The following is a 25,275-nucleotide window of genomic DNA, read 5'->3' on the forward strand; positions in this document are numbered from 1 at the left end:
ATGTGCATATGATTCTCTTGGGCCTTTGTTAAAATGCAGACTCTGACTCAGTAGGTTGGAATGGAGCCCCAGGTTAAGGTTTTCCAACAAGGTTCTAGTTAATGCATGTGCTGCTGGTCAGAGAATCATGCTCTTGAGTAGGAAGGTGTAATGGAGGAATGGCAGGTGGAGAGAAAAGAAAAGATTATAAGCTTCAAGCCACAAAGGAGTACACAGGAAGAGAGGGAAGAAGAGACTTGTATATGTGGTTAAGTATTTGTTTGTATGAATGTGTAAGATACGTGGTAGTGAACAGTGGCCCACTTTATGCTTTGAATATAGCCCTTGCTGCTCTGCCACTGCAACTTATTTTTAAAATGGACGTGTTTCTTTTTCTTCCTCTTTTCTTGCTCCTCCCTAATCTCTCCCCTTCCCTAATCTCAGGAAAACAGGAGTACCTTTTTTCCCCCATTTTAGGCAGATTTATCTGTCCTTGAGTACACAACCACCATAGGAACAAGTAATCCAGACTTTGGGGATGGTACCAGAAGATCTCAGAAATGACTATCTCCCAAATTAACAAGTGAATTACAATTCCAACCAAGAACCCTTGGCATGTAGCCTTTGAGTCACCTCTTTAAAAGCCCCCTGTTCCCGCTGATGGGCCGAACCACAGCCTCTGGGACAGGAGTCCCTTGTGTTTCTCCTTTGCTTGCAAAGCAATAAACCTTCTTTTACCTTTTTCTCAAAACCGTGTCCTCATTATTGGATAGGCATCAGGGACAAGGATTGAGCTTTCAGCAACATGAATACATAAACTATCTCTTTAAAAATAGCAGCATTCAATTGCTATTTAAAAAAAAACTTAAAGAAGGAGTAATAGAGCTATCTTGGCATATTTTAGAGATAATCTTTAATATTTGGTGTATTATAGCTTAAAATAAGCTAATGTATGAAAATGATGAGTATGCTGTCTAAGCACAATGTGTTTATTATATTTACTATTATTATTTAGCAGTGCTCCACTTTATTCTTTGAATACAGCCCTTGCTGCTCTGTCACTGCAATTTATTTTTTAAATGGACATGTTTCTTTCTCTTCCTCTCTCCCTGCTCCTCCCTACTCTGTCCTCCTCCCTAATCTCAGGAGAAACAGGATGAGCTTTCTTCCCCTTGTTCGGCAGATTTATCAGTCCTTGAGTATACACTTACCCTGGAGTGAAGTAATTCAGACTTTGGGAGTGGTACCAGAAGATCTCAGAAATGACCATCTCCCAAATTAACAAGTGAATGACAACTCCAACAGAGAACACCTTCAAATCTCTCTTTAAAAGCTCCCTGTTCCCCCTAATGGGCAGAACCACAAACTTTGGGACAGGAGTCCTCTGTTTTTCTCCTTTGCTAGCAAAGCAATAAAACTTCTTTTTTCTTTTTTGCAAAACCATGTCCTCATTATTGGATTGGCATTGGGGATAAGGACCAAGCCTTCAGCAACATTATTATTATTGTTGTTGTTGTTGTTTTATCTTGGTCCTAGGATTCAGAGGTCTAGGAATTAGAATGTAAAGTAGTCTCTTTCTGGCTTGTCTGCCTGCCTGCCTTCTTTCCTTCCTCTTTTCCTTCCCTTTCCTTGTCTTTCTCTTCCATTTAGGGCTTGAACCTAGGGACACATTTAAACTGAGCTAATCTCAGCCCTTTCTATTTTTTATTTTGAGATAGTCTCCTAAATTGGTGAGATTGGCCTCCAACTTGCCATTTTTCTGCCTCAGCCTCCCAAATGGCCGGGATGCATGTGCCACTGCACCTGGCCATGGAAATGAGAATTTCTTGGAGAAATAAATTGTTCATGATTGGCAAAGGACAGTCATTGTGATAGTCACCACAAATCAAAGAGCCACTTTTTTTGTGTGTGTGTGTCCCTTGAAGCAGTTGCTCACCATACAATAACCACACCAGATTAAGAAGGGCCTGGGAAGTAAGCTCGTTTTAGGATATTGCAAATACTTTTTAGCTGCAATAGAAGTTACAGTTGCTTCTAACCTAAGCTGCATTTATAGTGGTAACTCCTCTGACCAAAAAAAAAGCATTAGGAATGAAGGGAGGAAAAAAGAACTAGAGTTTGTCTCCTAAAAATTGAAAAAGTAAAACCAAGATTCGATGCAGCAGTAATCAAGATTAGGTCATCAGTAACTGAAGTTTAGTGAGAAAGGCTCTAAATTGTAGCAATTTGAAAAAGAAGTTTGTTTCTCTGAAGTCAGATTGGTTAATACTTCTAATTTAAAGAAGTTATTTTTACAAAATAGGAGAATTAAATGGGATTTTGTTAAATAATAATTTTTTAACCACATGATGTTATTGTTCTCGCATCCTATTTAAATTATAAAGTCTTGTTTTCCAGTGGTGCTCATCGTCTTTAATTAAACTGGTATAACTGACTTTATAAACTTAAATGTTTATCAGTTGCTGGGCAAAGCTTACTACTTATTCAGCCAAACCATTAGTGCTGTATAATAAAGTACTACCATCCACCTAGTGGTAAAAATCCAAATTGCAAGCATTGAGCCTAGGTTGAGGTGCTCCAAACCGCTTTTTGAGAAGTTAGCCAGATGAATTCCAGCTTCTGTAACCACAGGGGCCACGTGTGGTCAGCTGCGGCTCTGCCATTCCTCTGGGGGTTCAGCAGACCCAAAGAAACATGGGCCACTCTTGAGGCTGGAGTTAATACACTGCTTATTCCTTTAGTTTACTAAGTTAGACCTGTCTGTACACACCAGAAAAGCAGATAGTGCTCTCTTTATCATCACTGCATTCGGGGTAATGTGGGAAGCATGTTTTTGAGTTGTGCATAGAATGGAAAAAACGTATTTATGAGCTCTATTACTATTTGTAGAGCTTATCTAAAACAAAATGACAAATACTATAAGAATTATGTATAGGAGGTTCATAACATGTTTTACATCTTTTGAATTCTTGCCGATAGCCTCTTATCAGGAGGCAGTGAAATATAAGTGAAAGAGCACTGGGAATATACAAACTTGGTTGTGGGACCTTGATGGGTTCTCTGAGCCTGTTTCTTCACCTGTAACATGGAATATTTCCTAACACATACTATTAGGAGATTAAAAATATATGCAAAATAATTAGTGCAGTGTGGTTACAGAGCCTGGTTTAGGGATCAGAGGCAAAGGTGGTAAGGTAAGTTTTTCCTTAGTTTCTGTATGTTTGTGAGGAGCTCATCACCTCCAGGAACATGCATCCCCCGCCACCACCTGGGTACATGAGCTCAGCATTGAGTCAGAGGAAAGGAGGTCTCTGTCTGAATCATGGTTCCACTTCCTGAGGTTCCTTAGTCATCTAAACTGGGCCAGACGAGGCTGCCCCTACTGAGAAATGTTCGCATTCTGTTTTGAGTCAAGTACATTATTTACTGATAGTCTTGCCTAGATGTACATGGTGTTTGTGTATTGGTACACAACGTGGCCAAGGTAACACATATGTTCTTCTGAAGCTGGTTTTTATTTTTTTGGAGAAAGTTATGACTAGCCGCAGAGAACTGGAAACGGTCTTTCAGTCTGGAGGAGCAGCAGCGGAAGCTGCAGTAGGTGGAGCAGAAGCTGACTAACTTGCAGGGTAACCTCTATGGGGGTGTTACATAACCTGTGGGTTTTGTCACCTGTACAGCAAAAGCTATGGTTCCAGGGTTGCTTCCTACTGTTGGTGAGGGGTAACTCATAGAGTGGTTTCCAAGTACTTTTATTAAACATTAGCATTTCAGTAATAGTGATTGACACATTTATGACTGTCAGGTCTCATACTTGTGGTGGTAAAGAATTTGAATAACAGGGGCTGGGATTGTGGCTCAGTGGTAGAACGCTTGCCTAGCATTGTGAGGCACTGGGTTGGATCCTCAGCACCACATATAATACATAAATAAATAAATTAAATAAAGGTCCATTGACAACTAAAAAAAATTTTAAGAAAAAGAATTTAAATAATGTAAATTTTGATTTATGATTTAAATGACAAGAGTAGACTCACAAGTTAGAACTATGGGCATTTTTTTAAGGTACACAATACTGCCCTTGTACTTTTTTTTCCCCCATAGTTCTAGCTAATTTTATTTATTTATTTATCTATCTATTTATTTATTTATTTTAGTTGTAGATGGTCACAATACCTTTATCTTATTTATTTATTTATTTTTATGTGCACCAGGCACTGCTCTACCACTGAGCCACAACCCCAGCCCCATGTCCTTGGACTTATTAAAATGATATGTGCTCAAGGCAGAACATTTGGTGTATATAGTTGTCACTTGGTGTCCTAGGGGTTGGTTCCAGACTATCCACCCTAAATAAAATGATGTATTTTCATATAACCTTTTCATATCTTTATAAAAATTTTAAATAATCTCTAGACTACTTATAATAACTGATACAGTGTTTATTTTTAGGGAAATATGACAAGAAAAAACAGTCTGTATATATGTTCAGTACAGATGCAATTTTTTTCTGTTTTTTTTTTTTTTTTTTTTTATCTGCTCTACATTGAATCTGGGGCTGTGGAACCTGTAGCTACAAAGGACCAACTTTGTCAAGCACGACGAAAAGAGTCATCCACAGTTAGGCCACACATTCTAGTACACCTAGGACAGTCCTACTCATTTCACTCATAAAAGTGTCCCAGTTAGATGATAGCTTATGTGGTCACTCTATTACTACAGTGTCCCTACCGCTGTCTCCCAGAGATAACTACTGTGCACATGTTGATCAATGGCTATGGATCCCTTTTTCTTTTGGTCCTGGGGATTGGACTGAGAGGCACTCGACCACTGAGTCACATCCCCAGCCCTATTTTGTATTTTATTTAGAGACAGGGTCTCACTGAATTGCTTAGTGTCTCACCATTGCCAAGGTTGGCTTTGAACTCACTGTCCTCCTGACTCAGCCTACTGAGCTGCTGGGATTATAGGCAAACGCCATGGCACCCAGCTGAACCCCTTTTTCTAGCAGCAGGGTCATGGCAGAGTGATAAGGAATCTATGTTGAAGAGCCAATAATCTGGGATGAGGAGCTTGATTGGGTCACTTATTAGCTCTGAGATTTTAAGCAAATGGCTCTTAAAAATTATTTGCTTGTTGTACCTTGCCAAATGCAGCAAAATAATATATGCATATGGAAAAAAGATGGCATCCATAGCATCTCTACCCTATCCCCCAGAGTTAGCGTCTTTAGTTGGGTTGGTTATTTCTCCTCTTTGCACCTCATTCTCTCATCTGAAAGATGGGAGGTATGATGCTCTTCTCAAATACTCATTCCTTATCTGCCCAGCACAGGTCCTAATGTATAGTCAATGCTAAAAAAATGGCTACTAATATGATGATCACGGGCGTGCTCTTTGGTAGGCTGCTTATTTTCACTTTGCAAGTATACAGAATGGTTGCTTAACCTCTTGTAATAAACAAAATCCCCCAGTAAATATGAAAATGTGAGTTTTCTGAGGGGCCTCTATTCAAATGTTGTTCTTAAGCAAATATTACCAGGCTCAACAAGCAGAGAAGTGGAACCATCATCCCCCCTTGTAGAAACTGGTCCTTCCAGGTGGGGTTTGGGGTAGTCTGGGTGTGTGGGAGGCAGTGGGGTGGAACATTTACACTGCTGTTTGTGGTGTACCTGTTCAGTTATAAACAGAGAGCTTTAGTTTCCATCTGGCTCCTCTCACTGGCTCTAAACTCACATTAAAAAGAAAGGAGAGTAATGAAAAAGAAAGTCATCTCAACTGTTCCAGGGACAAGGTCAAAACCAAATTTGGTCCTACAGTCCCAGGTTCTAATGTGGTCAGAACGAGGCAGGAGATGGAGTTTTCTGAAACTGAAAAAACAAAACAAAACAAAAAGAAAAACAAAAAAACAAAAAACAACCCAGGGCCACGTATTTTGACTATGAAGATTAGTTCTTGTCTGTTCTCAGTGATGAGTGCTACTCTCTCTGTAGTCAAAACATCCCGCTGAAACTGAGGATTGCTGACAAGAATGTCCTCCCTTTCCTGTTGCTTTATTTAGTTATAGTCAGTTCCAGCTTGTTTTGTCACAGTCCGACATGAGGGAGATGCCTTCTTTATCCTCAGTATAATGGAAACTTTGGTTCACAGAATTCATCTTTGAGGCTCCTGTAGCCCGGTCTCTCCTCTCCTGGGCTCCACCCTAACTGTCTGTGGTACTGGGTTTGAAAACCTTTCCTTGAAGTTGGGATTCACTCTTTAAGCTGTGGTAACTTGAATGGTATCCCATTTTTATTCACTCCTATGTCTTCTTAGGCTCTTCTAAGAGCATTAAAATCCTGTGTGAGGAGCATGCAAAATTAACACTGACATTTTTTTTTCAATTACAGAGCTATTATGGTACTAAATACATATCAGTAGTATTTTATTCAGAAGATATTCTTTCATGCTGTTAAAAGCAAAGATTTTTTTTTTTTTACCTCCTCCAAGAATAATAGGTTATAGATCTGTGCTTCTTTCTTCAAGAGTAACATCTTGGTTCTGGGAAGTATTTTTTTGTATTTTGATGTCCTTTACATACATAGGGTGGCATGTAGTATTAGTTGTCATCCCTATGTGTGTTATTAAAATTTTAGATAATAAATACAGTCTAGCCCTGCATAATGACATTTTAGTCAATGATGAACTGCATAATGGCGGTCCCATCAGATTATATTGCCTGGTTATGTTGTAGTCATCTAGTTTGTATAAATACACTCTGTGGTGTTTGCAGAATGATGAAACACCTAATGACCTATTTCTCATATCCCTGTAGTTAAGTGATACACAAGTGCATATACTTTAAACCAGGCAGACATTTATTTTTAACCTTATCAATGAAACTTCAGAGAATTTTTTTCTGTATTAGCTATCTGGATTTGTTATCTACTGGTACCATTACAGTCAGCATTTTGTTACTAACACAAAATACCTCAGATAATCAACATACAAGAAGAAAAGTTTATCTTGGCTCATGATTTTAGACATTCCAGTCCATGATCAGGCAGATCCATAATGTTCAGGCTTCTGGTGAGGGTGCCAGTAGGCAATGGTGGGAAGCATACATTAGAGCAAAACCAATCACCTCATGACCAAGAAGCAAACAGACAGAATGAGGAATGGGCCAGGGTCCCATAATCCCTTTTGAGGGAATGCCTCCAATGACCTAAAGACTTCCCACTAGGCTCTACTTCTTTTTTTTAAAATTTTATTTGTTCTAATTAATTATACATGATAGTAGAATGCATTTTGACACATCATACATAAATGGAGTGTAACTTCTCATTCTTCTGGTTGTACATGATGTAGAATCACCCCAGTTGTGTAGTCGTATATGCACATAGGGTAATAATGCTGGATTCATCCTACTATCCTTCCGAACCCTTTACCCCCTCCCCTTCCTCACTCCCTGCTGCCAAATCCAAAGTATCTCCATTCTTCCCTAGCCCACCACTTATTGTGAATTAGCATCTGCATATCAGAGAAAAAAAATCTGGTCTTTTTTTTTTTTTTTTGGTGATTGGTTTATTTTGCTTAGCATGATATTCTCCAGCTCCATCCATGTACTGGCAAATGTCATGATTTCCCCATCTTATGGCTGAGTATTATTCCATTGTGCATATACACAACATTTTCTTTATCCATTCATCCTGGCTGGTTCCATATTTAGCTATTGTGAGTTGAGTTGAACATTGATGTGGCTGTATCACTGTAGTATGCTGATTTTAAGCCCTTTGGATAAAAACCAAGGAGTGGGATAGCTGGGTCAAATGGTGGTTCCATTCCAAGTCTTCTGAGGACTTTGCATACTGCTTTCCATAGTGATTGCACCAATTTTCAGTCCCACCAGCAATGTATGTAGGTTCTAGTTGTAGATGGACACAATACCTTTTTTTTTCCTTTTAATTTTTATGTGGTGCTGGGGATCAAACCCAGTGCCTCGTGCATGCTAGACAAGCGCTCTACCTCTGAGCCACAACCTGGACCCAATATGCAGGTTTTACTTCTTAAGGGTTCTACCATCTTCCAAGAATGCTACCCTAAAGATCAAGGCTTTAAAAACATAGGATTTTGTAGGATTTTGTATAGCAGATACCTAATGAATTACCCCCAAATTATCATCTTAATAAGCAAATATTATTTACTTGCATTCTGAGGGTCAGGAATCCAGGAGCAGCATTGCTGGGCCGTTTTGGCCCTGAGTCTCTTATGTGGTTTCAGTCAAGATGTTGGTTGGGGTTGCAGTTTTCTGAAAAATGACGGAGCTGGAGAATCCAATTCTAAGCTCATTCGTGAGGCTGTTGGCGAGAGGCTTCAGTTTTTTTTACCACGTGGGCCTTTTCATAGGGTGGCTTATGGCATGACCATTGGCTTTCTTCAGAATGATTGATCCAAGAGAGAACAGGACAGAAGCCACAGTGTCTTTTAGAACCTAATCTCAGAAGAGATTTAATACCATTTGAACCATAGTCTGTTGGTCACACAGATTAATTCTGGTACCATGTAGGAGGGGACTTTTGAAGGATGAGAATCATAAAGGGTTATTTTGGAAGCGGGCTCTCACAGTTCATTCTTTGGGTCCTAATGATTCACATTCCTTCCACATGTAAAACACACTGAACCTTTCATAAATTCACCCAAAGTCTCATCCCATTGTAGCCTTAGCTTAAAGTCTAGGACATTGTTATCTAAAGTAGGTCTGGGTACAGATGAGGCTTGTCTGGTTTAGTTCACTCAAGAACCATTCTTCTCCACAAACCTGAGTGCTACACAGACAGGTTGCTCCCCAACCCAGCATACTCAGCAAGGCATAGGACCACCACGGTAGATATTCCTGCTCAGATATGGGGAGAAAGGGAGGCACATAGGAATCCCTACAATTTCTGAATTCCAGCTGGGCAAACTTGGAACTTCCCTGTGACTCAGTCATGCTCCTGACTAGGAGTTACTCTACATTATTCTTGCTCTGCTGTTTTGACTCTGTTCAGTCCTCTGAGTCACCCTCTTTGTTTCATGAAAATTAACATTTTTTTCTCAACACCTTTGTTTTCATAGAATCTTTGGGGTTCAGTAGCCTCTTTGTTTTTGTTCTCTTCTCTGTGCCTTCCGATCAAAGCTAGCAGTGCTTCTTCTTCTTTTTTTTTTTGAAATATTTATTTTTTGTAGTTGTAGTTGGACACAATAACTTTATTTTATTTATTTATATGTGGTGCTGAGGATTGAACCCAGGGCCTTGTATGTGCGAGGTGAGCGCTCTACTGCTGAGCCATAACCCCAGCCCCAGGGCTTCTTATTCTTTTAAAAACTTTATGGGGGCATGCTGGGGATGTGGCTCAGTAACAGAGCACTTGCTTAGCATGCATGAGGCCTTGGGTTTGAACCCCAGCACCACAAAACAAACAAGCAGAAAAACGTTATGAGTCTTTTGTGAATACTGTTGGGGTTTACTCCATTAGAAAATATTGATAAATCTCTTTGAGAAAAGACTTTGTTTAACTATAAGCTTTGGTGGAGAGACAATGTCCTTGGACTTCCTGAAAGGCCTATTGTTTAATTGAATTTTAAGAGTTGTGACTCCAACCCTGAAAATCTCAAGCCCTTAAAGTCCAAGGCCCACTATTTTCCTCACAGTGTCCTGGATTTATTTTTTCTTAAAAGTCATTTCTAAAATGTATTATTGTTTGTTATCTGGAAGGGTTGAAAGTTTCAAAACCAAGTGTTTAATGGTTTCCTGGTGTTACAGTTACTGGCTACAGTTCTGTGTTAATGCAGGGACATTCAGAGGTAGAATAATTGGATTAAGAGAGCTGTGACCTAATCATTTCCATCCTACTTTGAATGGACTAAATGGGTGGCAATTGTAGGCAGGTGGCGCATGGCTGAAGGAGGTGGGTCACTGGAGTTTTGCCTGGAAGGCTGGATGGTCCCTGAGGTTCTTTCCCCTCTGTTTCCTGGCTGCCATGAAGCAGCACTCCTCCACCATGATGTGGAGCACCCCTCCTTCTGCCATGATGTTCTGCCTCATCTTGGGTCTGGAACAATGGAGTTGGCCCACTGAGGACTGAACTTCTGAAACAAAATAAAATTAAATAAAATTTTCCTTTTCTAAGTTGTTCTGGTCAGGTATTTTGGTCACGGAGACACAAAACTGACTAACGTCCTAGCTTGTTCAATTTAACAGTCTTTTATGTAACAGTATTACTCTTTTTTTTTTTTGCACTAGGGATTGAATGCAGGGATGCTTTACTACTGGGCTACATCCCTTTTTATTTTTATTTTGTGTCAGGTCTCACTAAGTAGCTGAGGCTGGTCTTGAACTTGCAACCCTCCTACCTCAGCCTCCTTGGGATTATAGGTGTATGTGTCATAGCACCTGACAGTGGTCTTGTCTTCTATGAGCATTGAGAAGAATCCAGGGGGCACTTTTTAACACTCTGGTTGGAAATATTCTCAGTTAGAACACCAAGTTCATTGGGTACTTTTTCCACTTTCCACATAACTTCCAGTGATAATGTTAGCCAACTTTTTGCCACTATATAAGGATTGTACTTTATTCCAATTTCCAATAGGATTTTCCTCAATTTCCCTTAAGGCCTTACCAACATCACATAGTTCAGAATTATATAAACATTGTGTTCAATGCACTTTTTTTTTTTACTTGTAGATGGATACAATACCTTTATTTTATTTATTTATTTTTATATGGTACTGGGGATCGAACCCAGTAGCCTCACTCATGCTAGGCAAGTGTTCTGTCTACCACTGAGCCACAACCCTGGCCCTCGACGCACTTTCATATTTCACCAACACTCCTCAAAATTCTCCCTGCTTTTCCAATTTCAAATCTACTCCCACATTTTAGGTGTTTGTTATAGTATTCCATCTCCAAATACCCACATCTTTAAACAGTTCTTCCTGATGAACACATTTATTCCCATTTTATTCTCAATTCCAGATTGGGAACTAGAGGCTCAGAGGGCTTGGGACTCAAGTTTTCATAGCCGTGATATGACTGAAATCTAAGAAAGCCTGACTTCAAAGTGCGGCTTCTTTTTATTGTACCATGCTGTTGCTGGAGAAGAACAGGCAAACAGAACTTGTTAATAATTTGAAATTGCTAAAGTCTTGACAGGAGCATGATACCATACAATTCTAGGTGGCATCTTTGACATATAGTCTACTGTTTTGATTGCCCAGTGCAGAGGTCCTGTGTCTTTAGATGCTTCATTTTATCAATGAAGAAACTGAGGTTTCTTAGGATCACACAGCTAAGAAGTGTCAGAAACCAGGTCCAGCTGACACCCAAATCCTGCATCTTCCCAGTGTTGAACATCACATACACCGTTTCTTTTCCATTGGGATTTGGATGGACGTTGAAGGCATTGTGGGAAGGGACAGAATAGGACTAACTACATGGCCTTATATTCTTGTACTTAGGGTTTCTCAAATGTCAAAAAGGGAAATGGGTAGTTCATCATGGGACAGTGTCACTGTTGAATGAAGCCATGAACATAAAGCTTAGCAGTGCCCAATGTGTTATAAACGTTTTACAAATGACCTCACAGAGTCAGTGCTTGGGAGATTTGTATGCTAGCTGCAGTCCTGGGGCTAACCTGAATTATTTAAGGTCCTGTTTCAGGTTTGCTTTAAAACAAAGATGGAAGTTCCATTTGGGATGTCACTAAAATTTTGATGAGGAAAAATGAAATGAGTTACACGACAAGTATTGAGTTCCTCAGGAGAAAGTTATTCCAGAAGTCTGGCCTTCTATATCACCATCTCAGAGGGTATGAAAGAGCCTCATTCTGAGCCTGTAATGCCCCTTTGGCTCCAGCCGGGAGCCCACGCTTCATTAAAACCTGTGAGCTGTGCCAATGTGTCTGGGGCTTTATGAGGTGGATGAAAAGGGACCTCGGAAGAGACTATCGGTTCCACCCTGGCTTGGGCTGGTGTTTGCCCCCAGACTCATGTGGTAAGATGACAGCACCAGCTCACCCACTTCGCTTCAGCCTGGGCTTCTCGCAAGGGCCAGGGCATTGATCTTGCCCCCAAAGCTTGGAATGTGGCTCCAGCCTTATCCCCAGACCTCTTGAGGTCTCCACAGTCGGCCTCACACTTTCACAGGTTTATTCCTGGTGGTAACTGGTCTCACAGGGTAGGAAAGTATGAATTTGGAGCTTTGTGGTCATTTTTATGTAACAATGTTTTAATACATAAGATGTTAGAGTCAAGCTTTCTATGCTTTCCAAACGGTGTCTGTATTTTGATTTTTAATGTGCTCCTGAACAAGACTGTCTGCCAGCATAGGCCAAATCTGGTTAAGAAGGGCTCCTGTACCTGGAAAGGGTCCCTTGAGAAAGCACTTCAAGTCATTTATCCAGTGCTGGCTGGATTTGCTCTTGGCTTGGAGACTGTCAACTTTCCACCAGACCTGCCGCATAGTAGAGCACATCCTCTCAGAGAGGGCGTTGGGGCCAAGGAGAGAGCAGGTTGCAGGAACGACAGCTATAAAGCAGATGTTATTAGTGGGCATTGGGTGAGGTTGGGAGGCTGAGTACAGTAGCTTTATTTCTGCCTCCAAGGTGGGCCACAAGACTGTGGTCTAGAAGGAAAGCTGTTCCCATTTGGCTGAGTCTGGCATCCTGAGAATCCCCAGGCGAAGAAACACTTCTGCCTGGTGTGTAAATTCGGAGCTTGGGTCTGGAAGGAGTGACGTGGATGAAACGCGACATTTGGGGTGCAGCCTTGAAAACCGTCAAAAAGACACCAGTTGAGAACTAGGAGCAAGGAGTTTAAATGTCTCTTGACCACCCAGTTTTCACTTGGCTTTGATTATTAATTAAAGTAAGAAACCTGATTTAAAAAAAAAAAAAAGGCTAGGGAAAATCAGTCTCAGCAGGGTGGACACTGGCTTGCCGAGATGGAGTGGAGCTCAATTGTGTGTGTTCTACATGTTGCTAGGTCTGTTTGCAAGAGACTCAAAGGTAATTTAGGTGAGGATACATGCCCCAATTTGATATATGGAACTCTAAAGACACCTTCCTTCACTGATTTCTTCACTTTGACAGGGAATCTGGGCCAGTTCAGTGTCCTTCCCCCACCAACCCTCTGGTGTCTATAGAGACTCTTGATATATGGTGACACAGCTGGACTTCCCACTGGATAACTGAACACTAGTAGTTTATGTTTGGATTTCTTTTTTTTCCTCCCAGAGAATTGATGAAAGAATAATTCTTTGATTCTTAATTTGACCTGATTTTGTATCTGATCACCCCACATCATCTGGGGGTCTGTAGTACCTCTGAGTACTTTCTGACCAGCCTCTTGGGCTTTCTTGATGCCTTCACTTTGTCATGACTTCTCTCCCATCCCTCTTATTCACATATTCCCTTAGGAAGAATCAAATAAAATAGTCTGATAATTATTATTTTTTAGACTCCAAACTATACATTGAAATGGAATGAAATGTACAACCAAACTTAACTGAGTTGTGTTTGGGCATTTCAAACTCAAATTATATGACTGTATGTATATAATGAACAACATATTGATGATTCCCAGAGAGATTTATGAATTGTATTCATGAAATACACCATAGATGGAGATGGTGTTGACTGTGAATTTGTTTGTTGTGCAACAAATTTTTGCCTTTCTGAAATTACCTTTCTGAAAATTATATTTGTAATTCTTTGCCACCCTTCTTGGTGCTGGGGATTGAACCCAGGGCCTCATGCATGTGAAACATGTGCTGTGCCATTTAGCACCACCTAAACCCGGGAAGCTTCTTTCCATCTTCAAGTCCAGTGTGCAGAAGTGCTCCCTGGTATCTATAATTAGGCTGCCCTGAGTATTTAATCTGGAGAGAGCTAAAAGGGAACACTTCCCACTTTCCATACCTCCTCAAGGAGAAGTCCATTGCTGTCGTGTGCCAAAACCTGAATGTATAAAACAGAAAACACTAAGACAGGCTGGAAGCTGGGTCACATCCACGAGAGAAGCATTTCCAACCTCCCATACTTCAAGTGTGTGATGCCAAACCATTAACTCACAGCCCTGCTCATTCATTCATTCTGGAGTCCTTTCCTGTCTTCCTCTGCATGGTCGGTTTCAGTGTTTGAAGGCAGCTTCTCTTTCTACTGTGATTTGTAAAGTGACCTCATCAACATCAGGGTGGTGCTGGTGCAGAGTTTGGAGTTGGTAGTTGACCTTTCCAAATATAAATGGAGCAGAGATTAACCCAGTAGCATAGGTGTGAGGTGTGACACGGAGGGCAGCATTGAACTAAGGAAGAGATAATGCTGGGCTTAGGGAACAACATGTTGATCTTTGGTCTCTTTATTGCACCTTTCTGCTTTGTCCCTCTCAATCCCGTGCACATCTGTGCTGCTGCCCCATCTTCTCATGCCACCTGTCCTGCCATCATCTGAAACACAAGTCCACACTAAGATAACAGTGACTGGATGTGCCTTCCTTCCTGGGTGTCATGGGAGTTAAGGACATTGAGCACAATGGACAATGCTTTACCCCAAAGCAAATATCTAATGATTCTGGTAACATTTGATTAACAGAGGTAGTTTAAAGGACTTCAACTGTGACCAGTGAAATCGCCTAAGAAATCGTCCACCCAAATTATTCATATGCCAGTTTCCTCAAAAAGCTTCTCATATTTTATTTATTTATTTATTTATTTATTTTTCAGTAAGTCATCAAGGTGGATAATATGTTTACAAGTTTCCCAATATTTAGCACTTAGGAAAGTGAGGAATAGAGAGTTTAGAGAGACTGAGAGGTCAGGGGAATCAATCCTGGTTTATAAAGCCAATCTTTTTCTTCTCTGTAGCTTTAACTCATACTTGGCAATTTCTGGGAAGCCAATCTCAGAATCTCTTAGATGAAGACTTTTCATAATGTTAGCAAATTAATATTAAGTAATCACTGGCAAAACCACCACTGTACACTCCCACAATGGTTAAAGAATTTTGAATTACTGCTTTCCCTAGGTAATTATGATCAGGCAATAACCATACTTTTCTTTCTTCTTTCATATGTGTATGTTTTTGAGAATTTTTGATTTTATTGGATATTAGTATCTGATACAAACTGATATTTATAAATTAGTTTTTGAAAAGCTATCATTTTTTGGATAGAGGTGAATCATTCACGTATGTACATATATTTACATATAAACTGAAAGCAGTATTAAGAATTCTTTGAATTTTCTAAGTATTAGATGTTTTCAGTATTCCAGTAACTATCAAATAATTACATTTTACTTGATACAGTACTGTTATTTATTATTTCTAAAAGTTGAAATCTAAATCAATTAAGTCTCAAGATTAGGAACAGTGATTTATTCTTTTTTTATTTGTTCTTTTTACTTATACATCATAGTAGGGTATATTTTTGACCTATTTATACAAACATGGAGTACATCTTTTTCTAATTAGGATCTCAGTCTTGCAGTTGTACATGATGTGGAGATTCACTGTGGTATATTCATATATGTATACAGGAAAGTTATGTCGGATTCATTCCACTGTCTTTCCTATTCCTGTCCCCGCTCCCTTCCCTTTATTCCCCTTTGTCTAACCTACTGAACTTCTACTCTCCCCTTCCTACTGTGTATTCTTTCAATAGAAATAAAAAGGCAATATGATGCTCAGTCTACAAGTCCAAACATCTGTTCTGTGCAGGATGCAGTAAGCAACTGAATTGTAGTATTGCAGCTTCAATTGCAATAATATTTTAAATTCTTTTTCAGAATGATTTGATCTAGTGGAATATGAATATAATAGGGTTGAACTCTAAATGTGATAAAACAAAGAAAATGAAATAAATCCAAACTAAAAAAAACAAAAACAAAAACAAAAAGTACATGTTTTTTTAAATCAACAAAAGATTGATTTTGCAAAAAAAAAAAAACCACAAAAAGATTTCCTTAAAATTATTAAATAAATGCAATATTATTCAAAGATAGAATAAAGAAAATATTTGCAGACAGCCTATAATTATATCCTCACTAGTCCTCAAATAATTATAGTTATAAGAAGGGTTTCCTAGTAGCTGGAATATTTGTGTGAAAATTTATATGATTTAAAAATGACACACCTTGCTTTTTAAAAAGATAGCATTTAAAAATATTAAGTCATTTAAATTCTTTATTAACTTTTTACTGTTCATTATTTTCATTTTCACATTAGTGACTTTGGTTTTGAACATTTATTTTTATGAATATTATTTGCTACTACATTATTTTATAATGACAATTTATATTTAATGTTTATATTTATATAAATACATTTTTCTAGAGATGATTTTAGTTTATAAATGTTGATTTTAATGCACTACATTTTTGGTTTCATTGACATTTTAAATGAAATAATTTAAATTGAAAAGTCTGGTGTTAAGTGAAATAAGTTCAAATATGATATTTTCATTTTGTTCCTATAATACAACCAGTACAGTTTTCTACTTAACTTTGAAATATGCTAATTTTCATTTTTAAGAGGGCTTTGAATTTCAGAATTATTGCATGAGCACCCCATTACATATATACTTTAAATTAAAAAATTAAAAAAGGTATCTGTCTGAACAATATGTCCGAAGAATTTTGATCATCATAATATTACAGACATGGAAATAGAGAGTTCTGGGATATAGTTTTAATTTTAACAATATTTTATTGCTGTTTCATTAAGACTTATTAGTGTTTTATGATGTTATTAATCATCTTCCAACTCGTTCTGGTAGATTGAAAAGTTAATTTAGATTTTATCTGTAAGTAGTTTAAAAAGTCACAAAATGTTAAATGGCTTTTTCTTTATTACAGAAAAATAATAGTTGTTTATCTTTCATTTCTATCCATCTCAATCCCCAGAAGCAATTATTTTTAACTCTTAGACATGTATCTTTTGGCATTAACCCTGTATTTCGATCTTTTGATTTATTAGTTGTATACCCTCCCATCCAGTCCTCAATTTCTGCTCAAATGTAACATCAAGTCTTTCCATTATCATAACGGTGTTTATATTTTCCCACTAAGCTGACAGTAGGCTATGCTTACTTTCTTCTTCTTGGAGGTAATATTATTATAATGACTTCATTTCTTCATGTCTAGTTTTCTAAGATCATATGGTGTGGTCTTCCCATATGTTCTACCAGCATCATAAAAAGCACATAGTACAACTGCCTGCACTGGCAAAGCTGGTAGACATTTTCTTTCACTCTTCTCATCCCTACCTTTGTGGAAAGAAAGGATCTGAAGAAGCATTACTTGTTTACAATGCAGAGCATCACCCCTTCCTTCCTCAGAGCACCATGGCTGGAGTCTCTCTGGTCCAGTTGTAGGGGAAAGAGTGCTAGAGAGAAAACCACAGATGTCCTGTGGTCGGGGTGGGACGAGGGTCTAGTATAAGCTTTCCTCATACAGACTTTCAGCCAGGTCTTTTCAGTGCCTGGGCCTCTTGCCTAACAGGTGGCTTTCATTCTGGAGTGTTCCAGGGTTTGTTTCTCAAAACCATACCTCTCCTTTGCTCCCCACACCCCACTGTTTCAATATTGTGTCTGACCTTCCTCCTCACAGGTACTATTTTGATTCAGGGCTATAGATGATTTTGATTTCATCAAAAATAGATAGTATTGTTTCTATTTCCTGTTTTTTCTTGTTTTTGAGATGATGTTTGAGAAGGGATTAGAAATACCTTTGCTCTTGTGACTTGGAACTGGATGCCTTTTTATAGAAGACTTCAATTTTATTAAAAAAAGGAGACTTCAATTTTGTTTAACAACCAGCATGTAGGGTCTTATGGTCTGGCTGATCTTTCACCTGTAGGGATTTGGAGAATTCCTTTATATTCAATAGATGTTGCTTTTAGGCCTCTTTGGTAGCAGACAACAGAGACCAATTCTGGTTTAAGCTCACAAAATCCAAGGACAAGCTGAGCATCTGGGTCTCAGAAAGAGCAGAGACCAGGAAAGTCCCAAGGATCTAAGATATAGGAATGACTGGGCTGTTTCTTTGTTGGGCAGTTTTAAAGGACTGCACCCCAAACCCTTCTTGTTCTTTTATCACTTCAATGAAGAGCCAAATTCTGAGAAACCAAAATCTGATTGTCTAAATTGGGATTACATGTCCTTTGCCTGAGTGTTCTTAGCCAAAAGAAAGGGAAAGGAATGTTGGCACGCGAAACAAAGCAAACAAATAAATAGATGTCCACCCAGGTGATAATTTTATAGGGTGGGAGAGGTTAATGGAAGCTGGCTTTGCCTTTTTGAGTTCTTTTAGGCAAAATTCTCCTGGGGACGTGCCAGTGGTACTGGCAGGTCACTTTTTATTACAATGTGCTGGCTGGTACAGGCTGTACACATTAGATTAAGTGAATACATTTGCTACCAAACACTTGCCTGAATTTTCTTAGGTTGGACTCCCTGGAAATGGTTTCCATAAGATGTTTGGGTCTGGGATTCTTTGGAGTGGAATTAAGAAATCTTTCTAGGAAGAAAGTGCTTTCTTTTCTTTTTATCACCCGCCCTCCACTCGGCTTTGAGTGCTTTCATTCTAGGAAAAATCCCTGAGATAATCACGTAGTTTTCAGTGGAGAAAAACGTTGAGTTCTTTTCTCTAGGTTCCTGTGAGGACTCAGGGTCATACATCTCAAGTTTGTGGGGCAGAGTGATTTATGACCTGTAACTTCAGGAGTCAGCTCTTAAGCATTGGAGAGAGAGAAGGACAATTGAAGTATGTTTTCCTAAATCCTTCCCTTTGTAGATCAAATGGTCATCTTCTTAGCCACGCATCCATCTAAAATAACAGCCATATTTCAGTCTCAAGGGGCAAACCAGTCTTAAAAGTTTGTGTATTGTCAGCGCAGTTAAACCAAAACTCTGGCGTGGCACAAAGATTTCCCAGAAACGTTATGCCCCAAAAGGAGACTTATGTCAAATAGATAGAATAGTTTCAGATTTCTCAAGAAAAGGAAAATTACAGCAATATTTATAAGGTGAATCAGTACAAATCCAGTGTTTTCCTAAAACCATCAGTTTTTAGACTTCACCATGAGAGTGCTTTTGGATAAATAATGTGGAGTTAGTGTGAATTTTTGGTGTTTGGAAAATTTATTAGCAGAATTAATCTCAGGAACATTGCCCTCTTCTGGAAATCCTTTAATTTTTTTTTCCTTCAGAGAGGTGTAATAATGCAATATGAATGTAACAAGAAACATATATGTACCAGATCTTTTTTTTAAACCTCAACCATCAAATGCGTGTGTTTCAGTCCTTACTTGTTGTAATATAAATAGGAATATCACATTTGAAATGCTGCCGTGTCAGGGCCTGAGAATTGTAACATATTTAGACTATAGCTGCTTCCAAAAGATTTGGCAATTAACAAATTACTGTGAAACATCATTTAGCGTAAGCAGTCTGTAGTTATCCAGAAGAGGAAGCTGAACACGGAAGAACAAATGAGAGACAAGTGTGGGATCTAAGGAAGAGCTGAATGAAGCAGACACTAAATTGACTTCAGTGTATTGTTCTCACTGGATCTGGAAGTAAGGCCCTAAGAACGGTTTCTAAGAAGACAGAAACTGCTTAAGACAACATGGCTGAAAGTAGTACAGTGAATTCAGCAAAGAACAAAACTATAATTGATGGTTGGGGAGAGTACCCAGTTAGCAAATTATAAATCTTAATTGCAACCAAGATAGAAAGTGATCTTTGTTGTTTTGTCGCTGAAGTTTTAAAAGACAGTGCCACTGAATAGGGATTTGATCAATCTTGTCAGCTAAGTAGCCTGAAAGGGGCAGATAATTATCTTGTGTTACAACCAGCTGGAATAGAGTGCTTTGCCCTGCTGAGGTTTAAGAGACCTAAGTAAGGAATTTGTCCTGTTTTGATGGTGGTCTCAATACATCCATGATGTTGGAATGAAGTCTGACAACTTTTGGAAAAAAAAAAAGGAAAATTCAAATGAATTTCCACCCCAACACTATCATGCTTTTATGTGTAACAGGCTGCAATTCAGTTCAGTGAACAGTTTTGAGCACCTCCAATTTTTTTATTAACCCTAATGTTAATATCAATGCTTCTAGAATATTTACAATAATGAATTTCTTGTGAAACATAGCAGGCAGGTCATTAATCCCTTTAAAGTACAATTTAATGCAATGCTTCATGAGAGGAAGTGAGCAAGATAATAAAAACCTTTACTGCTTAAAACCACACTTAATATTTTTATGGCCCACTTGGTCTGACAAAATATTCTCTGTGAGTCATCACTTCAAAGTAAGGTCCTAGGGACTTATTAAAGACATAACAGCAGCCTCATGCCCATTGTAGAAGTCCCCACAAACTTGAAATGCTCAGGCAAGACCTTTCAAGTATAAAGAAATGCATCAGAGAGACACTACAAAATTTTCCTCATGTATCCCATGGTTTGGGAAGCCTTGTGACTAGGTGCCTTTCAGGCATATTTTTTGACAGTTTAGCTTTTATGAAGTCTACTGACTGAAGATCATCAAGACTTGCATGATCCTATGTATTTGTTTGTAGTTAATTCTGCTAAGTCCATTACATAAAGATTTAACTTGAAGCCATTTTCAATGTATGTGTTGAGAGGAGAAACAATTTGTATTGGGCCAACCGTTGAGCAAAAGCCAGGACAGCCTCAGCACCTTTTTAAAACCAAAATAAAGCAAAGACAGAATATAGAAATCTTTTTGGCTTTTATGCAGGATTTCCTAAACTTACTGCAACTATCATGACAAATAATTTGGATAGTCTATTTTCTTATAAAGCTCTAGGGGTTAGAAATCCCATAGCTTATATCGATACCCTTAATAATGTTTCGGGAATATTTTCCATTCCTATTATCTAAATCTTACAGTTTGTTATTTGAAAGCCATTTTCTCTTCATATTTCAAAGGAAATGGATTTACACATCATTTAAAATTTATTTACTGAACATGGTCCATGCTCCAGACACTATGATAGATCTGCAGGGAACAAATAGAGACTTGTCTCCATGGAGTTCTGATTATCTTGTGTGGCATATACCTTTTTATGTTAGAATATGATCAGCCAGCCTCTTCCCATCAGGAAACTTCCAAACTTCTCAAAGGAAGCTACTTATCAAAACTAAATGGTTATCATCTGGCCTTCATCTCCTCTTTCCACAACATTTCAATCTCTTTTTTTCCCCCATTCTCTGTTGTGCCTAAAATTTATTTTGCTTCCTGTTTTTCATTCTTCAAATTTCCTAAAAAAGAAAAGTAGAAAGGCAACAAAGCAGACACAAAAATATCACATAAACAAATGCATGGTATTGTCTATCATCTCTCTTTAGGAATCAAAGCATTTTGGAAATAGCAGCTAGACCTATTTTCAAGTGGACCTACCAGGGTTAATTTAGTCATTTATTTATCCATACAGCAAACATTTAAAATTATGCATTTATTTGTAGAAATCTCTATACTACATAAAGGTACAAGGAGAAGATAATGCTAACTCACTCATATTCCCATCACCCAGAATTCATATTAGCATCTTGCTGTCAGTTTTCTGGACATTGAACATGACATTATAAGAACCTAAACCTAATAACAGCACTTAATAAGAATACCCATTAGGTGCTTCATTATATTCATTTACTCAGAAGAGTGAATGATTTTTGTGGAATTTTTTCCAAACGCGATTTCTCAAAATATAGCTGAACGACTTGCTGTAGCTCTTGTTGCAAGATCCCCACATCTCAGCTCTCACTCGAGTGTCCTCACCACATGGCCACAAAGCTTGTCTGTGTACCTACAAGCGTAACCTGGCAATGGCTGTTCTGTTATCTACAAAATATTTGGGTGTGGGTTTGGCGGTTGGACTCTACTGAGCTCAAAGGCTCTTGTGAACTCAGACTTGACCGCAGATGATTAAACACACACACACACACACACACACACACACACACACACACACCATTGGCTAAACTAATTAAAAATGTTTAAAATAAATCATTTTTGACAGTGATTGCCCCTGGAGGAGGGGTAGCAAGTTACATTGGAAACTGCCCCAATTTCTTCCTCAGTCGTGTATGCACTGGCCAGGAGGAATTTCCCAGCAAGCCTCTCCCACTCATCTGATCTCTGGCAGTTTTATTTCAGGGATTGTGTCTGAGTGCAGTTCTGATAAGTCACACACACGGAGAGGATTTCAGTGCTTCTCATGTCTCTTTTAGGGAAAAGAATTTTTTTTTCTGTCTTGGTTGGAGTTTTGGTGGGTTGTTAAGAGGGGCAGATTAGCTCCAGGTGCAGACTGTTTCTTTCCTTGCCTTCTGTCCTCAGTTCTGAACCAAGTATAGGATCAGACATGTTTGGTTGGCTCCTCCCCCTGCCCAGGCAGGAGGCCGTGCAGAGCTGGTGGGGTGGAAGGCAGTGAGAGTCCTGATGTGAAGTCCCTGTTGACTCCAGGCCAAGTGTTCCAGACAGCAGGCCTTTCATAGCTGGGAAAACCCCAGCTCGACCTGCTGGACACTCCACACAACCACATAGGGCTCTGCTCGTGTCAACAGAACTGATAACCAAATTGGGCTTCTTGGCTTCCTGCCCCGAGTAGCCTTGCCAGCCCGCTACCCTCCAAGTCCCAATTAACACACGACCATGCTATAACCAGAAGGCGGGAGTTGAGGGTTTGTTTACCACATAGTTAACAGGCAAATACAACTTAATCACAAGGAAAACAGCTTTTATGAGAATCATCTTGAAGTCCTTCTACAGCTCTATTAAACCATCCTGGAAGCCAAAACCTAACGTTCCATCTGATTTTGCCCTGCTAGCTAGAGAAGAGGCCAGCTGGGACAGGTGGCGAGGCCTGTGGTCTTGCCTTTTGGTCATTTACAGCTGCCAGGCTAAGAGAACATCTCTTGCAACCCCAGTCTGAAGGCCTTTCCAGGTGGTCACTCTGCATGATCTGTGATGGGTTGCAGGTGATTCTGGAAAGAACCACAAGGTTAGGAAGGGATATTTCTACCAAGTAGAGCCCATGGAGCACCAGGCAATTTACACATGCTTTCAATCCTTTTTCTATCACTTTGACAAAGGAGAAAATCAAGGCTGGGCAAAGTTGAAAAACGATTGAAGGTTACACAGTTTAAGTGCAAAACTGAGATTTGAACCCAGGTCACAGACAGCTTCCAAAGTTCAATTCTTTCTACTCCATCTCTTATTCTACCAGAAGTAATTAGTCATGGGATACTAGGCAAATCCCTTACCAGCTTAGCACCAATTTCTTTACCAGTAAAATGTGGTTGTGGAAGAATAGGCTTTGGTAATTAAAGTTCATAAATTATTATGCCAAGCTCATTGATATTACTTACATTAAAGACTGGACAGAGACTTTTCAGAGTCACAATTTGTTATGAGGCTTGTGGGTTGAAAACCAGATGGTATTTTATTGGAAAATTCTGATTTTTAAAAATTGCTCGATATTGCATTCAACATCAACGACTTGTGTATGCCATAGATATTTATGAATAGAAGTGAAACATGCCTCTCAGGATGAGAAATGAATCCATTGAATCAATCATGATGGGGGAGGGAGTTGCCAGCATCTACCCTCCTCTTTCTCTTTATTAACAGGACCTCAATTTTGTTCATCTATCCTCCCACCCTACTTACCGACTTGTGATGGCTAATTTTGGTTGTCAACTGGATCAAGAGACACCTGGAAGATCTGTAAAACACACTTCTGGGTGTGTCTGTGAAGGTGTTTCTAGAGATGATAGGAAGTAGGAAGACCTGCCCTGAGTAGGTGGCTTCATCCAACAGGCTGAGAATGTGGACTGACTGACCATAAAAGTGAAGAGGAGGAAGCTCTCATGGGCTCGCTCCTCCTTCTTGAAAGGTTGCATTATTTTTTGTTTTTGGTAGCTGCTATCACTTGTGGACATCAGACCTCCAGATTTTTCAGCATCTGAGTGTGACTTTGCACCCCGGACTCTCTATGGAGCCTGCCGCAGTCTGGCTGGGCACAATCAGGAGCCACTTGTCAAAAGAAACTAACTTTATTTTTAGAACCACACACGCCAAACAAAACAGCCTCTCAGGAAAAACCCTCAGAGCCCCAACTGCCACCACCGGCTTTCCACAAGCCTCTCTCTCCAACACAAGCCTCTCTCCACCTCCCCCAATCCTCCTGCTCTTGAGGCCGATTGGCTGGGTCATGTGGGCGGAGCCAAAAAAGTCCCCCAATGAGCAGCTCCGTGGTCTGAAAGGGCAGGGAAACAGCCCAATGAGCATCACAGCAGAGGAGCCAATCAGCTAGATGTTGCTGGGGCGGATGTGAGCCAATCATCAGCCGGCAGCTGGAAGTTTGCTGGCAGCTGGAAGTTTGCTGGGGCCCCTTCGGCTGTGGCTCTCAACATCTCCCCCTCTCTGTTTAAACAAAAAGCATGTGGCTTAGGGACTGTGCCTGCCTTAGGTTGTCCAATAGTACATATGGTCCTTACCCGTTAGGTTGGTACCATTGCAATTGGATCTTACCCGTCACTGACTACCGGTCCAGTATACAGCCACACCTGTGGAGAGGTCTTTGTACTAGCGGGGGGGTGAGGTTCTTTGCCTCACCTCTGTTGGCCCCCAAATTTTAGCTGGACGATCATGACAAGCAGAAGGGAGGAAGATACACCAAGCCAATTGATGGCTCCTTTTGGAAAAATTGTATCACCGATGACATCATCAGCAAAAATACCCCAACACTACCACAAGTCGCTGCACCAACAGATAGTTCACAATGCATACAGGTGAGTTCACAATGTGTCCAGGCAAGTTCTGCAAGCAGTTCAGTGATGGCTATTGCAGAAGCTATAGATTGGTTTTATCTTTGACTTCACCAGCACTGGGATGAAGATAGGAATTCTGGCAATAATGGCTAAAGAAAAAATTATGTAACATTACAGAAGGCACTAAAAGAAAACAATTTTCTTAACAATTTACATTGTCTTTAAGAGAATTATTAAATATAATGAAAAGGAAAGGTGAAAGTAAACAAACAGATCTGTTAACCTCCTTTTTTGTTCACATATTAAAACAATCCTCAACAGTTGTTTACCCAATTTAAATTAAACCATTTAAATCACGTGAATATAAAAAAAATTTGGATCCATTTTTTCATGAGCGCTCATCATGTATGATATATGGACATACGTACATTCAAACATGTAACACAAAACACAAGTGTGCACACATAATATAATACATACAACACATAACCT

This window comes from Marmota monax, unplaced genomic scaffold (genome assembly GCF_021218885.2).
Source record: "Marmota monax isolate L192 unplaced genomic scaffold, Marmota_monax_Labrador192_F-V1.1 WCK01_AAM20220418_F8-fsc00012, whole genome shotgun sequence".
Lineage (NCBI taxonomy): Eukaryota > Metazoa > Chordata > Mammalia > Rodentia > Sciuridae > Marmota > Marmota monax.